Source organism: Camelus ferus, chromosome 24 (assembly GCF_009834535.1).
Source record: "Camelus ferus isolate YT-003-E chromosome 24, BCGSAC_Cfer_1.0, whole genome shotgun sequence".
In the NCBI taxonomy this organism is placed as follows: domain Eukaryota; kingdom Metazoa; phylum Chordata; class Mammalia; order Artiodactyla; family Camelidae; genus Camelus; species Camelus ferus.
In genome coordinates this window covers 12,849,799-12,865,001 of record NC_045719.1, presented here as the reverse complement: position 1 = coordinate 12,865,001, position 15,203 = coordinate 12,849,799, and the positions used below count along the sequence as shown (strand labels likewise).

General features: G+C 38.8%; 1 non-coding gene across 1 annotated transcript; it reads right to left on the bottom strand.

The window, feature by feature from the left end:
• Positions 1-10,087: 10,087 nt before the first annotated feature.
• On the bottom strand, positions 10,088-10,196 carry LOC116659694. Its single transcript, XR_004315063.1, has one exon. It is a non-coding gene; the product is annotated as a U6 spliceosomal RNA (small nuclear RNA).
• Between the last annotated feature and the right edge of the window lie 5,007 nt (positions 10,197-15,203).

The window sequence follows — 15,203 nt, the reverse complement described above, 5'->3', positions numbered from 1 at the left end:
ATTATATTACTGAAGTAGAATGACCTTGAAAGGTCATCTAATCCATTTCTTTGCCTTCAAGCAGAATGACACTTAAACCATCCAAGAATGCATGCGGATTTTTAATAAATACCATCTGTTGGTGACATATGCCTATGAGACTTGTATGTGTAAATTACAATTATGAGACACTCAAAAAAACAAAAAACAACTATACATTGCTATCGCCTTCTCTGGAAAGCGATGAATCATGTTAAACAGTGCATACTTTGTTTCTCTTTTTGAAAGGGCATTACCAATTACTTTAGCAATGGATTTTAAACAAAGCTGAAACTGCCTTAATGAGACTGTCTCAAGATTTCTGTTTTTTAAAAACATATTCAACTATCATAAATTTTTTAGTTTTACAAAATCTTCACCTTTGACAAATACTTGTTTTCTGCCATTATCAGTGCCTTATGGAAGAAGAAACCCATAAGTTCACGAAAAACACTTTCTTCCCAGAACAGTATGACCTCATTTCTGACATTATCAAAGGTGCTTCCAGAAAACACACTCCACAAACCAGGGCAATGTTGACGTTTCTTCCCTGAGAGCCAGGAACAGTGATCAATGCTCAACAAATAACAAAGGATTTTCTAAAAGGTAAAGAGAAAGATTCATTTAGGAGCCTAAAAGAATACTACCAATAACGGAGGGAAAAGAATGAAATCCACACCGAATCACAGCACATTAGGTAATGTACTGTTCCATTATTGCTAATACCATATGAAATTGTAAGTAATATTTGAAATCAGACTGAATCTATCGAAGGATTACATATTCAGACATAGAAAACAACAATTTCAGGCATAACATATTCAGGGGGAATATGGAGTGACTATTCACTCAAGAAGTCAACATGGATCAAGAAATCAGTGGAATCCACCCCGGTCAAGTCTGTCCCATAACGCACAGTGTTGCCTGAGAGAGCTCTTTCACTGGAATTGCATAAACTCAACCAAAAAAGCTGGGGAGTTAAGTGAAATTTTATGCCTCCATTCTGCATTCACAATGTATATAGCAAATTTTAAAATATGTGTGTTTCAAAATAACTGTAGGCTTGTATGTGTGTATAGCTGTTTGTTGGCATATTGTGTGTCTGTTTCTCTCCTTGAGTCTATCTAACTATTTTTGTAAAATATCACAGTAGGAACAGAGTTAGAGCCTATTTTTCTCAGACTCCTCCAGACCAGAAAGGCACCGTGGCACTTCATCTGTAATATACACCAGCCACTGGAATGGCTTAGCAGGAATAAAATGCGATATTCAAGTCAAATAAGAAAGCCTGTTTCGTTGTGCAACTTACATCTTTCTATATACTAAAAGGAATCATATTTTCTTCAAAGACTTTCCTTAATTCAATAAACAACACTCTCTTACTTCTGGTTGAAAGTGAAGCCAAGTTATTTCACAGTCCGTGGTTCCAAGATACAGCCGTTTACACTTTTTCTATAAAATATGTCCTTTGTTAAAGAATTAAATAATATTTAGTATGTTTTGAACTCTCCTTTATTACACATAATATATTAAGATATTAACAATTTATTAGGAATTTTAATTCAAATATTGTACCTCTACCTATATTTCCCAAAGTGAGTTCCACTGAATTATAGTCACAGGAAATATTTGGCGCAGTTTTTGTGAAACATACATTTGGCAAATGCTCTTATTAATATACTGAAATCCCTAAGACATACACTCACACACACAAATTTATGTAGCTTCATATAATACAAGATTCCCAAATTTATATTACCATAGAGCCTCTGAGGGCAACGCCATAGGACACCTAAGAGAAACACCATTTCTATTGACTTCACTTTAAATGAACAAGTCTACTATTCATAGAAATGAATTGCTTACAAAAGTAATTTTTAAAATCTCACATATTTACAAATGATAGTGTGACCACTCCTTCCTCCCTGGACACCTGGGGAAACAGCTGAGGGTGGTGACTCTCATCTTTTATCCCCCACCGGTGTCTCTGGCCCACACTGCTCGCTGTGCCGTACCTTGGCTACTTCTGTGTATCACACCTGATATACTAATTTCAAAGAATTCTCAGATTTGAAATCTCTAATTGCCCTGAATTCAGTGTATCTTTGAGGTATGTTTTCATTCCTTTAACTTAATACCAATAGGAGGAGAACCAAAGGAAATCAGAGAGAACATAGACTGTGTTTTAGGTTAAGATGTTTAGGGCAGGCGCTGCTCTGGAAAAGGAACCAGCTTTTATGCACACAGAGATATAAAGCCATGGTCTTCTTGACCTAGAGGACAAAAATATAAGTTGAGCTTTTTCCCCTGTTTCAAGCAGACCTTACATGCATCTTTTTTTTTTCTTAGCATTTTTCTGAAGTCCTTCCTAGCTCTGTCTGAACCTTCTAATAGTCTGAGTATACCAAAGATACAAGCCACACTTTTATCTTCATCCTATGTTCTTCTTACTAGCTTTTAAATACAAAGTTTTCAAATATCTGATCATCTGAGAGCAAACTAAACAGCCGAAAGACCTCATCAAGTTCCGCACCTTTGCCTGATCATCAGTTCCTTTTTGATTGCCTCCCTCCCCTGACTCTTTCTGAGTGGATCATTTCATCTTCACTAAGTTCTGCGATTCTGAATGCTCACCCACCAAACTTTGTCTTAAACCTTTGGTTTCTCAGCAATATAAAATCTGAGTAAGTGAGAAAATAAGTAGTACTAAAGAAATAAAATCCTCATCATCACCTCAAAAGACATTATGAAAGAAGGGGAAATGCTCCACCACAGAACCCAGAAGCTTCAAAGTTAATTTTCAGGTTCTGCAATTACTTCGCTGTATTTTTATAAGTTCTTCCAACAGATAGAACCACAAAGGGAGATAAAGCCATGGATCCATAAATCATGATTACCAAAAAATTATTTCACTACGTTCTGACAGGGTAAGAAAAGCGTATCCTGAAAGTGGTTTCCTTTGATTGGCTCAGATCTTTAGTGCTTTGCTAAGAAAACAGTATTCTAGGTTCAAGTCTTCTCAGGGATCACGTGACTCTGGGCTGTTTCCTAATCTGAAACAACACACGTAATCCAAGCCAGCCATCTCATCCTCATCTACATTTGGTCAGCTGGTGCCTGGACGAGAGAATATGGATGGATTCCCCACAAAAACAAAAAAACAAAAAAACACTATAATAAACAACTCACTGAGTAAATAATGTCATTTTCATACATATGTGCAGAGATTCTGCTCATTCAAATTAGACACTTTCAAATTGTTTGCATTGCCTCAAATACATTGGAATTTGCACGTGCAAATTCCCTTTCCTAGTAAGTCATGGGAATTTGCACGTGCAAATTCCCTTTCCTAGTAAGTCATTTCTGCTTCTTTCTTTGAAAAAGGTCAAAGGTAGCCTCCTCCAGGAATATACTCTTGACTTGCTCTCTGCCCTCAGTAAGGGTTAGGGCCTCTTCTCCTTGGGGGGCGTTCACTGACTTGCCCCCTTCTTCTTCTGTGGAATAGGAACGTGTCCTATGTACCCTGTACGTCATTTCTGCAATGACACTTAACAATTACATCATTGACTCAATGATTTATCTGTTTGGAGGTTGTCCCCAGATAAGACAGTACTTTCTGGATGGCAGGACTGGGTATTTCCCTCTGCGTCTTCAGTCCATGTGTTCTACAAGAAGACTTCTCCAAAGAATTGGTAAATAACTGCTAACTTCTTAGACTGAGATTTAAAGTCAACGTAAGATAGAAATGAGTGTATCTTTTTAGTTTGCAAAATCAGATCAATCAACTCTCAGCCACCATGCATTTATCAGGTCGACTGAAAAGCAGCTCTTAGTAATCTGCTGTGAGGGAAGGAACCTCTCCAGTTCTCTAAGATCAGGCACAAGTCCCAGGGGTTTTAGATAAACCAAGGGCACTGTTGATACCACCTGAGCTTACAGAGCAGCCTTCTGTTCCCAGGCCGAGCCTGGGTGCAGAAATCTTGCACCAACAGCCTCAAGGTCTCAGCGGTTAATGTTCAGGCCATCAGCATCGCAGTATTGTGGGGACAACTGACGTCCTTCAAAGTCCAACGACCCCCATTCCTGGGCTCTCCAATATCTGCTCGAGATTCCTCAAAAGATAAAATACATTCTTTACTGGGTGTGTTTGCCCTAACAAACTAATAGCCCTAGGTAATGCCTAATCTCACAATAGCTCAGGGTGGCTTGTTTCAGCCCATGGCCCCTTCCTGGACCCTAAACTTCTTACCTCACCTACAACCAATCAAAACTGTGCATGAGCTAATCACACAGCCCCCTAACCCACTGTGTTCATCAACTCCTCCCCTCGCCATAAAAGACCCTGTCCTTCCATCCAGGTGCTCTCACAGGCACCTCTCGGCTGTGTGGCCCACCGTTGTCCACGGCAGCATAACCTAATAAATTCCTTTTCTATTCTCCTCCTTCGTCTCTGGTAAATTCTTTTACCGCCCATGACACCAACCGCTGCCTGGGTCCCACGGCATGTATCACACCATTAGCAGCTTTTTTCCCTCAGAGGAAGCTGCACAGGAGGGCATCCCAGGTACCCCACACGCACCCCTGATGTCCACCTGGGAACTCCTTAGAACTCCTCCACCCAGCCACTCACCTCACCTCACTCTTTTTCCCTCTAGCCTGGCCCTCCCTCGTCTCTCCTCCCTCATCTTTCCCCCGGAGGGCAGGGGAGAAGCAGCAGAAGGACACTTTACCTTTGGTTCTACGATGCTGGCCTTGTGGAGGTGTAAGTGGGAAAGGAGATATTAACAACAGATAGTTCTTTTTGTTTTCTGTTAGTGCCCTTGTTGAGCATTCTTCAGAGGAAAAGACTAGTCAGCCATGTCAGCAAAAACAAAGAATCACTGAGGCGAGCACTGTAAGCACTAATTCAGAAACACACCCGGGAAGAGGCAGCCTTAGCTGAGTGTTTTAGGTGCTGTAGCCCCCTTAGCAGTGCTGACACGTTTGTGAAGATTCATTGTATTAGGTCAGCATTCAAAGCTTCTGTTTCCTGTGATTCAAGTTCCAGGTTTACCCCCAAACCCTCCTAACTGTAGCCTGGCTTCTTCTGTCCTTCTGCTGATGAGGATAAAATGTAACAGGTGTGCCCACACACTGATTCCAGCCTGTACAGCAGTTGTGTCTTCTTATTGTGAAACAAGTTGGCATTCTGGTTTTGCAAATTAGTCTCAGGAGCTTTGATAATGTGCATCTTTGGCTAGAGCAATGAATTCCCTAGGTATGAGCTGACAATGTGTGGAAAGCGGAAGATCAAATCGGGGTCACACTACTGCACACAGTGAAGCCGTACCAGAGGCCCAGTAGCTATCTGCTGAAAGATCAAACCTTTTCAACTTCTGTGGCATTGTTTAGATTACAAAACAGGTCCCCAAGCGTATCTTCTTTGATTCTTAAGACAATACTAAGGGTACATATGAAAGTTTATATGTCCATTTTATAGGTGAAAAAAAACTGAGCCATAGTGTTTTGGTGACTTGTTTGAGGTCATGATGCCAGCAACCAAGCAAGCTACAATACACTCAAAAGAGTGACTGCTTTTTAACCTGGACATATCATTAACGCTTTGCTACCAAAAATATGCCACTCGAAACACATACAGGTAAATAGTAATAGAATAGCTAATAGCTATGCAGCTCTTCCTACGTGCAAGGTCCTCCTCTAGGCAATTTACATACATTAACTTGTTTAGTCCTTACAATCACCCTATAAATCTAGTACAAATTATTGTTTTCATTTTACAAGTGAGGAAAATAAACCTCAAGGAAATTACAGAGGTTGTTCAAGGTCACATAGATAGAAAGAAGCAGAGCCAGGAAGTAAACCTAGACACCCTAAACGTATGGTCTTACCCTGTACTGTCCTGTGAATATATGAAAATCCTTGCTTGGTTGGATACCATAAATCTTGGATTCTTCTTCCAGCTTGATTTGTCATGTGCAAAAGACATCTTTTCCACTTGGTTTAGTAGCCAAGTTTGAGATCTGATTTCTACGCTCATCTCTCATCACGCTTGTACTTGGAAATCTGTCACTTCCTCCAACCCCACCACGTCTGCCAACTTACACTTTCTAAGATAAGGACGATCCCAAGAATTGACGCCTGTATTCTCAATTCTAGATTTCCCCAGCCTGATTCAAGGCGCTTCCCAATTACCCCCGTTGTGATAGATAAGATGAGATTAAATTTTATTCTATTGGAAGACAATTCCATTGGAATACCAGGCATTGAACAACATCCTGCCTCCACGTTTCTCGGATTTCAGATTGACTTTTTAGACACCAACCTGTATTTCGACAGGTATCTCATCCAGCAGAATCTTTTCTGGTACTTTTGAGAGAACCCCCTTTTTAGGCCACCTACAGCAGTCACCCGTGTTGCTCGTTCACTCAGGGAGTATTTATCGCACTGCTAACGGGCCTAAGGCATGAGCCTGAGCTGGAATCCTCTTAAGAACCAAGGCAAAAGGCACAGTCCCTGTTTTGGGGATCTTTCTATTTATTAGAGTTGAAAGGCATGCAGAGATGAGCATCAGAAGAGCATTATTAGATGCAAAAGGTATGTATTTAAAAACTATGGAGGTTTAGAGGAGGGATTGTTCCACTTATTTTACATTTAAGCTGGAGCTGAGCAGGGGCACCAAGGAAAGATGCTATTCCAGGGCGAGCAAACAGCAAGAGCAAAGGCCAGGGGCTAAGACAAAGCAGCACATTCACCCATCTTGGCTGAAGCAGCAGATGGACTGAAGAATGTAGCAAGGAGTCATCTGGAAGGGTGGGTGAGGGCCAGAGTGTACTGCATCATGAATGAAAAGCCCTGCATTTTATTCTAAAGTAACCGTGGAAGGGAGTAACGTTCTTTTGGTTACAGAGCAAAGGGGTTAGAAAAGGGGGTACTGGAGTCAGGTGAAATTTCCAGTGTTGTCATATAGTCTTTTGGTAACGTTGAGGAAGTCATTTAACCATGCTAAGTCTCAGTTTCCTCATCTGTGAAATGATGAAGAACGTAAGAACTACATGTCAAAATTAAATAAAGCAAAGACGACAAAAGGACACTTGACATTGAGGTTGGCGGTAGTAGGTACTAGGAAACGGTATTAGTGTCAAATGAATAAAGAAATGGTGAAAGACTATTAAAATTCTCATAACCCACTCTACATGCCTCAGATTAACTTTTAACTCATCTGTGCCCCCTGACTGTGACAAAAGAGATTCGACAGCATATTCGTGTGTGTGGTTGAGCTTCTGTGAATGCGCACTTGCTCTCGGCTCCTGTCCCACCCCTGAGAGTGTACTGGCCTTTGCAGCAGACATATCATGTTGATAATTTATGTTAATCTTCTATTTAGATCAAACCTAAGGGACTTTTTCACAAACAAAGCACCGGCCTTGCCCTGAATCCTGTCCTCCTGCAATTATTCTTTCCTAAATGTAGGATTTTACACCATCTCTGTTAATTTCATCTTACTAATTTCAATCAAACTTTTCTTTGCAGAAATGTTTCTAAAAATAGTTTTTATGTAACATTTAAGCTATCAATTACCTGAAAATTTGATAAGCACTGAACTTACCACTAAAAATATCTAACTGGATTAGAATGAAAAAAGAGTTCTACATTACATAGCTTTGTACGTCCCCTGTAGTTTATTCACCCATCAGTCAGCACTATTAGGCTATGATCGTTCAGCCGGGTAGATTTTTCTTAATATTCATATGCTCAAGACGCTATCTTAGCACTGGACCACATACTCTGCCTAACTAGGATATAATTTACCTGCCCCATTACCTACAATAAAAAGGTTAACTAGATGTTGTTTTCATGACTTGTTCTTTCTTAACACATGATCACTGATTTCTCATCTAAACGCTCCCTAAATATTCATTGTATAGCCATGATTTTCTCAAAGTTCCCAGTGTACATGCGGAAGAAGTAGTGCTCACCAAGAAAGACCCGGCCAAATGTCCTCACCGCAGCTTTTCCAAGCAAGGCAGTGTGGGTTCTTGAATTTATACATTAGCTGTGTGGGTAGATGGCATGGAGGTCAGGAATCAGAGCAAAGCTTTCAGCTACATCTGTTTAATATAACATGAGATATGTTGATTTACAAAGCCGTTAACCAGGCAGACGGGGTAGCTTAGGTATTACCTGTTACGTTATTTTTAAGGCATATATTAAGGTATTTTTGCAAAAAAGAACACATATTCTGAGGCCTTTGATTTAATTTTTATGTGGAACTATCAAGGACACAAAGGAAGGATACTGCAATTAATTCTATTTCCTGAGGTCATTTCATTCAAAGACAATAGCTGGAAATTCCGATTTTTCAAGTAGGCTTTAGCAATTAACAGTATAAAAAAAAATTAACAGAGAAGGCAGATTTGATTCTGCCCGGCCATCAGAAAGAGTTGTTCTATCACAAGGAGTTGAAAGAGACTTCTTTTGACCCTGACCACCAGTTCCATTTGTAGTCCATTGTCCCAAATCTCTTGCCCTAAAAAGCCTTCACAGAGCAAACACCTTGGTAGCTTGTTCCGTCACCTCTACTGCACTTTGTCCAATAAATTGGGTCAATATACTTCCTATTCTCAGCCTTTTCTTCTGACTCAACAGGATGCTGGCATCATTCCAAACCTGCTGGGGCCCAATCCTGATTTTACAGAAATTAAAAAAAAAAAAAATCAATGAGAGAAAAAACTGTTTCTGGCTAGCGCCGCAGACACGGCCACAGGCAGGAGCTGGCCGGCGCAATCCACGATCACCCACATGACCGGCCGAACACGGACTTTGTTATTTCACAGCACACCTTGTCATCCAAGTCTCTCGATTGTTGCAATCAGTGCTAGTGCTCCAGGGTGAAAATAAATAAATAACATTCTGGCCAGCGCTGTGAATACACACAGAACAGCAATAGACGGAGATTCTGCCTGCCGGGCTCTAATCAATTCTTGATTTTTTTCTTCTTTTCCTTTTTTGCTTATGCTTTGTCAGCTAATAGATTGTGACCCATGAAATTACTTCTTTGAAAAGGAGCTTGCTTTAGGTAATACTCTTCTTTCTAAAAGAAAATCTACTGATGATGGCATCCTTGGGTGAAGGCGGGGTTACTGCAAGTCAGGAGGCAACAGGGAAGGGTTATCTAGTGAGTAACAAGAAGAGATCCCTTGCTTTGAAGTAGATGAACTCTTTAAAAGGCTTTAGAAGCTACCTTCCCACGCAGAATTCATCTGAAGAGCCTCACTCAGAATAGGAAAAATAAAAATACAAACCTATCCAACTTGGCATGAAAAACATAAATGGGTTTGAATAATTGAAAGCAAGCAGACTTTACCATATTGCAGCCAAAACCCGAACAGCAAGCTGGCTCCTGCTACACAGAAAAGCAATCTAGGGCATTATCTCATGTGTCAGTCTTGCCACTTTTCTTTAAGAAAACTCTAGCAAGAGGATTTGTGTTTTAGAGATCAATGCCAGATAGGAGCACCATGAAGAATGAGTAGGCATATCTTTAAAATGTTGGAGAGGCAAGTTTTTAGGAGAAAATAAACCTATTCATAATTTGAAATCCTGTCTTTCCACTGCTGGTGCCAAGTAACAGACTTTGTCATCCATTACAGAAGCACAGGGTGTTTCAATGTTAAACGGGTGAGAGGAAAAGGCTGTTGCTCTAGGCAATTCTATTGCTATTATCTGTTTAAAAAGAAAGAAGAGCATCATTTTAATAAAGGAATGAAATACTTGTTTTCACCAGCAACAGCGGGACTTCAGAGCTTTGCTTCACTCTTCCTTTTATACACACACACACACACACACGTATTTTTATTGAAGTATAGTCAGTTTACAATGTTGTATCAATTTCTAGTTTACAGCACAATGTTTCAGTCCTACAGGAACATACATATATTCGTTTTCACATTCTTTTTCACCATAAGTTACTACAAGATATTGAATATAGTTCCCTGTGCTATACAGTATGAACCTGTTGTTTATCTGTTTTATACATATTAGTTCATATATGCAAATCTCAAACTGCCAAAAAAATATGGAACACTTCATGAATTTGCATGTCATCCTTGTGCAGAGGCCATGCTAACCTTCTCTGTATCATTCCAATTTTTTAGCATATGTGCTGCCGAAGAGAGCACTGTTTCACTGTTCTAGCCTCTCCCAAATTAGCTCTCATTCCCTCCCATTGCACTGCTGCCATCACCTAGACTTTGTACAGAACATAACATACAGAATTCCCCTCATGCATGATGTTCAAATTAGAGTCACAATTTGACAGTAGTTTAAGCCATGCAACCAAGTAGGTTTCATTTAGAAATAGAAATTCTTGTCAGCTTCACAAAATAGGAGGAAAAATATAAAAACAAGTGGTGAAGAAAAAAAAAAGCTAATGGGTTGTCCCTGGGACATAGACTGTTTGGAGTAAAAGGTTAATTTCATCAGCAGAAAAATTACAATCAGAGCAGAAACGGCAGTAATCAAACAGAAGTGGGAGTGGGGACAACACATACTGGAAATCAATGGGAAACTGGATAGAACTTGGAACAACTAGCAGGTAAACACATGTTACTGAATGAGACCAGACAAGAGAACTCACGACCAACCAATTCCAATTTGATTAAGAAGGTTATGAGTATCGGGGGGAGGAGAAAGAAGATGACTCTGTGCTGATTGTGGAAGGAGAGATTGCTGATTGCCAGATGTAGCCTTCGAGGCTTTCAAGCGCTCTGGGCTTAACTTAACACTGTCACACCTCCATTCTTTCTCTTACGTGTCAATATCCCACCCACTCTACAAAGAGTGTCATGGCTTGGCTCGCTTCTGAAAGCTAAGCTGGTGAAACCTGGGTATAGAGAAGTCCACTGTGAGTGATAAAATAAAGCAGGTCTTCTCCTTTTACTAAACACTTGCTTCAGTTATCTGCTGAAACGGAGCCACTTCTACAACACTGACCGTGGAGAAGGAGGCTGCCCTTTGGCCTGGGCCTGACCCTGTCTGGGAGTGCCACAAATTCAAACATATTTTTTTAAATTGAAAAATAATAATAATACAAGATACAGCAAGTTAAAGATGTGGTTGTGCTGGTTTGTTTTTTCCCACAATTGGGGATGAAATGAGCTCTGTTTTACACTGCTGATGAAGTGGAAAACTGTCATAGTCTTGCTGGAGAGCTGTTTGGCAATTGGCTTCAAGAGGTATAAAAACACTTAGAGGCTACAGTTTTCCAATCTGAAAAATAAGTAGATATGACAACAGATGTACACACTGAAAATGACCCTTCAGGGCTGGAGTATTTTAAAAGGCAAACTGTAAAAAACTTAAAATTGAGTGATAGGGAAATATTACCTAATATTAGGTAGTCATTTTAAATTAAATGTACAAAGAGTTTTAATGACTTGGGAAAACACTCTACAGCCTTTAGGCGCTTTCAAATCATTGTGAGACAGCCCTAAAATTTGTATTATGCTAAGCAATTTAGTTTAGTCAATATAGAATATTCCACAGCTACATGTTTCATAACCAAAATATCCATCAGGGTATCGCCGAGATGATTTCTCTACACCCTGAGAACACAAATCATTTCCATTCAAGCAAGTTACGTTTTTATTTAAATAAGTAATAAATTCTATTTCTCCTTGTTAGAAACACCACAAAACAAAGCAGAAGAACACCTAGTACATGAAGCATAACATAAAAGCCTCATTGACCACCACTCCAGTCCCTATTCTTCCTCTCAGAGGAAATCACAGGGTGAATCCTATTCCACTTTTCAAAAATTCATATAGATGCGAAATACACATATACAGGTACGTGTCTGCATATGCTACATATGAGAATGTTATATATAAGACCTACATGTGTACAACCGTATATACATCCGTATGTATGTGTGCACATACACACATACTCACAGGCATACACGTGTACACATACACCAATCCAACATCTTCATGTAAAACTGCTGTCCCTTTTCAAAGACATCACCAACTTACATCCCATCAACTGGTGTTGGCTCACATCTTGGTTAAAAATAGTTCTTATCAAGTACTTCAAATTTTGTCAACCTCATGAAAAAAGTGTCTATTATTTCAATTTGCACTTACACGTGTAATACTTTTCATGTTTGTCAGTCATTTGTTTAGCGTCAACAATAAATTGCCTGTTCATATCCACTACCCATTTTCTTTTCTACTTAACTACCTACCCTTTTCTTTACACTCCCAGTAGCTCTTTATATTTATACATAGCTATCCATTATCTGTTGATATGTGGCCAACATTTTTCTCCTGTTCTTTATTTTTAAATTTACTTTATTGATGATGCATTTCTGTGAATAGAAGTTTTAAATTTTTTATGAGATCAAATTTGCCAGTCATTTTTTTTAAGGCTTTTGGGATTTGCGGTTTTTAAAGAAAGAAATTTTAACCCTTATAATTTAAAAAAATAATGGAATTATCTTCTCCCATCATTTTTTAAATTCTTTTGTAGGGGGGAGGGAAGCAGGTGTATTTATCTAATGGAGGTACTGGGGATTGAACCCAGGACCTCATTCATGCTAAGCATGTGCTCTACCACTGAGCTCTACCCCCTCCCCCCTCCTATTATTTTTACTGTTTCTATACACACTGTATTTTTTAACTTCTTGTATATAGCTTTCTAGAAAAAATCCATTTTTTCTGGATTTTTCTATTTGTTGCCACACAATTTACCCATTATTTTTATATAGTGTTTTAATCACTTCAATACTGACAGATAAAACCACTCCAATTTCTAATTTTAAATATACATAGTCTACATTTAGCTAGATTAGACTTACCAAAGTTAAATTTATTTTAGTGATTTTTAAAGAACCAGCTTTTAGTTTTAGGTACAGGAGTATTTTGTCAATTCTTATCTTTATTCTTATTAATTCCTTCATTCTATTTTCTTTGGCTTTATTATTTTCCTAGAATCTTAATTAATATGTTAATTTCTTCTTTTCAGTTTTTCTTATTTTTAAACAGATATGAATATGTATTTGATTTATATGATGTATTTAAAATTTTATCTTTCTTCTGAATAGATTTGGAGCTTTTTAATAGCAAAACTCTCCCATCAATGACATTTGTGTTTTGATATTTGCACACAGTCTTAAAGTTGCCTATTAATAGAAAATTTCAAAGTATTGAAATTTATTTTCATGATTAATATGTCTGGTCTTCTTGAGTCAAATCCTTGACTTGTCTTTGGTCAACTTCTCTCCCAGAAAATGCAATCTTCCAGTTATTACTAGCTTATTTTAAGGAGATTTTTAAGCAAATTAATAAATTTTTATTTTATTTTATTTTATTTTATTTTATTTTCAGATAGGTCATCCAGATTTTAAAGGACCATGTGTGTTAGATCTGGAAAGTTGAAAGAAAGAAGTATCACCCTGTTTCCTCCAGGAATTCGGAGTCTTATCTCACAGCTACGCTACAACTTATGGTCAAATACGAGTTAGCAGGAAGACTTGGGAACCCTATAAGTTTGACAAGGATTTTAGGATGGAAATGGGCTCTTTTACCATCACATTCTTCTTCTTTCCTTCCTATGCTGAGTCCACTCCACTCATGACAGAGTTAGAGAGTCAGCCGTCAGTGATCTCAGTCATTCTTATCCTCCTGTCACCAAAACTAGCAAGATCCGTTCTCATAAAAACAAACACCTAAATCTCAGGCCGTTTGTTAAATGTGTGAGGAGTTTTATGATAGCAGATGCTCAACTTCTAATATCACTGTGCCTGAAAAAACTGCATTTTCATTGCTATCTATCATATTCCACTTTTGAGTTAAAAAAAATTTTTTTTGCCTAATGACCTTATTTTATGCAGAGCATGTGATTAAAATTAAAGTGATACTACTGTTCATTCCACATACAAACTGTTTTTCATCTTGGGAAAAAGACTGATTAGTCCCAGAGAACACTGCTGCTTAGTAGTTATGACTTTACCATTTTGCAGATGAAGAGGGAGAGGAGGAAATGAATAAAGACTCAAAGGAGAATATCTATGTGGACCTGCAATCAAAGCTGGATTTTTAAGGTCTGTGATTTTTCATCTCAACCTCAGACCTGTCCTCACACTATTTAAAGTTATAATCATAATTCACTCTCAATTAACTGGGAAAGTTAACCTAAATTCATTCCAACAAACAGAAAGAAAGGAAAGGAAGGAGAGAGAGAAAGAAAGGAAGGAAGGAAGGAAGGAAGGAAGGAAGGAAGGAAGGAAGAAACAAAGAAACAAAGAAACAAAGAAAGCAAGCAAGCAAGCAAGCAAGTAAGAAGAAAGAAAGACAAAAAGGCTACTAAGTCTATTATTAACCACACTGGGCTGTTAATTCCTCCACCCTGGCGGTTTGGTCACCTGAAAAACATCATGAAAACATCCACCCTTGTGTACCATCATATGATTTATAAATCATCCACACACAAAATGGCTGCTTCTGCCCCCAAATCTCTATGGCCTACAGAGCCTGCCTTATCACTACAAAGATTACTATACATGATGGTGTGGGGATGGGTAGGAGACTTGCAACTATTTAGGGAATCTTTAGGTTTGTAAGGAGGAGAGGAAGTTTTTTTTTTTCTCTTTTGAGAAACATCTTTGAAGATTTTACTCCAGAGGAAACCCTCAGTTATAAATATCCTGTCCACAAGATTTCCCCTACCCCAACACCTTTTCTTAAATACACATATCTCAGAAATCTCTTCTCTCCATTATAATGCCTAAAATACCCCCAAATAGAATTGCATTTTAATTAACAACAATTGTCTTCGAAAATCCAAATATCTTTGAGAGTATTATAGATCTGTCCATTCACCAATACCCCAGCAAGCTTTGTTGGAGAAATTAGCTGTTTAGTTGGTGGGGGCTGCAGAGCAGGCCTAGACTGACGTGCAAAAGGTAGACTAGTGGTCCTCAGACTTTACAATATGTGCCATCAAATTCTAGGATTGGGGAAAATGCGAAGTTCAGGGCCCCATCTCGGATATGCTAAATGAGCAGGTCTGAGGTAGGTACAGGAATCTGCATTCGAACAAGTGTCTCCAGGCTGATTCTGATGCATGCCGCTCAGCCCCAGGAAATGCTGTGCCCTGGAGGTGTGCACAGCACGTTCCCTGCACCC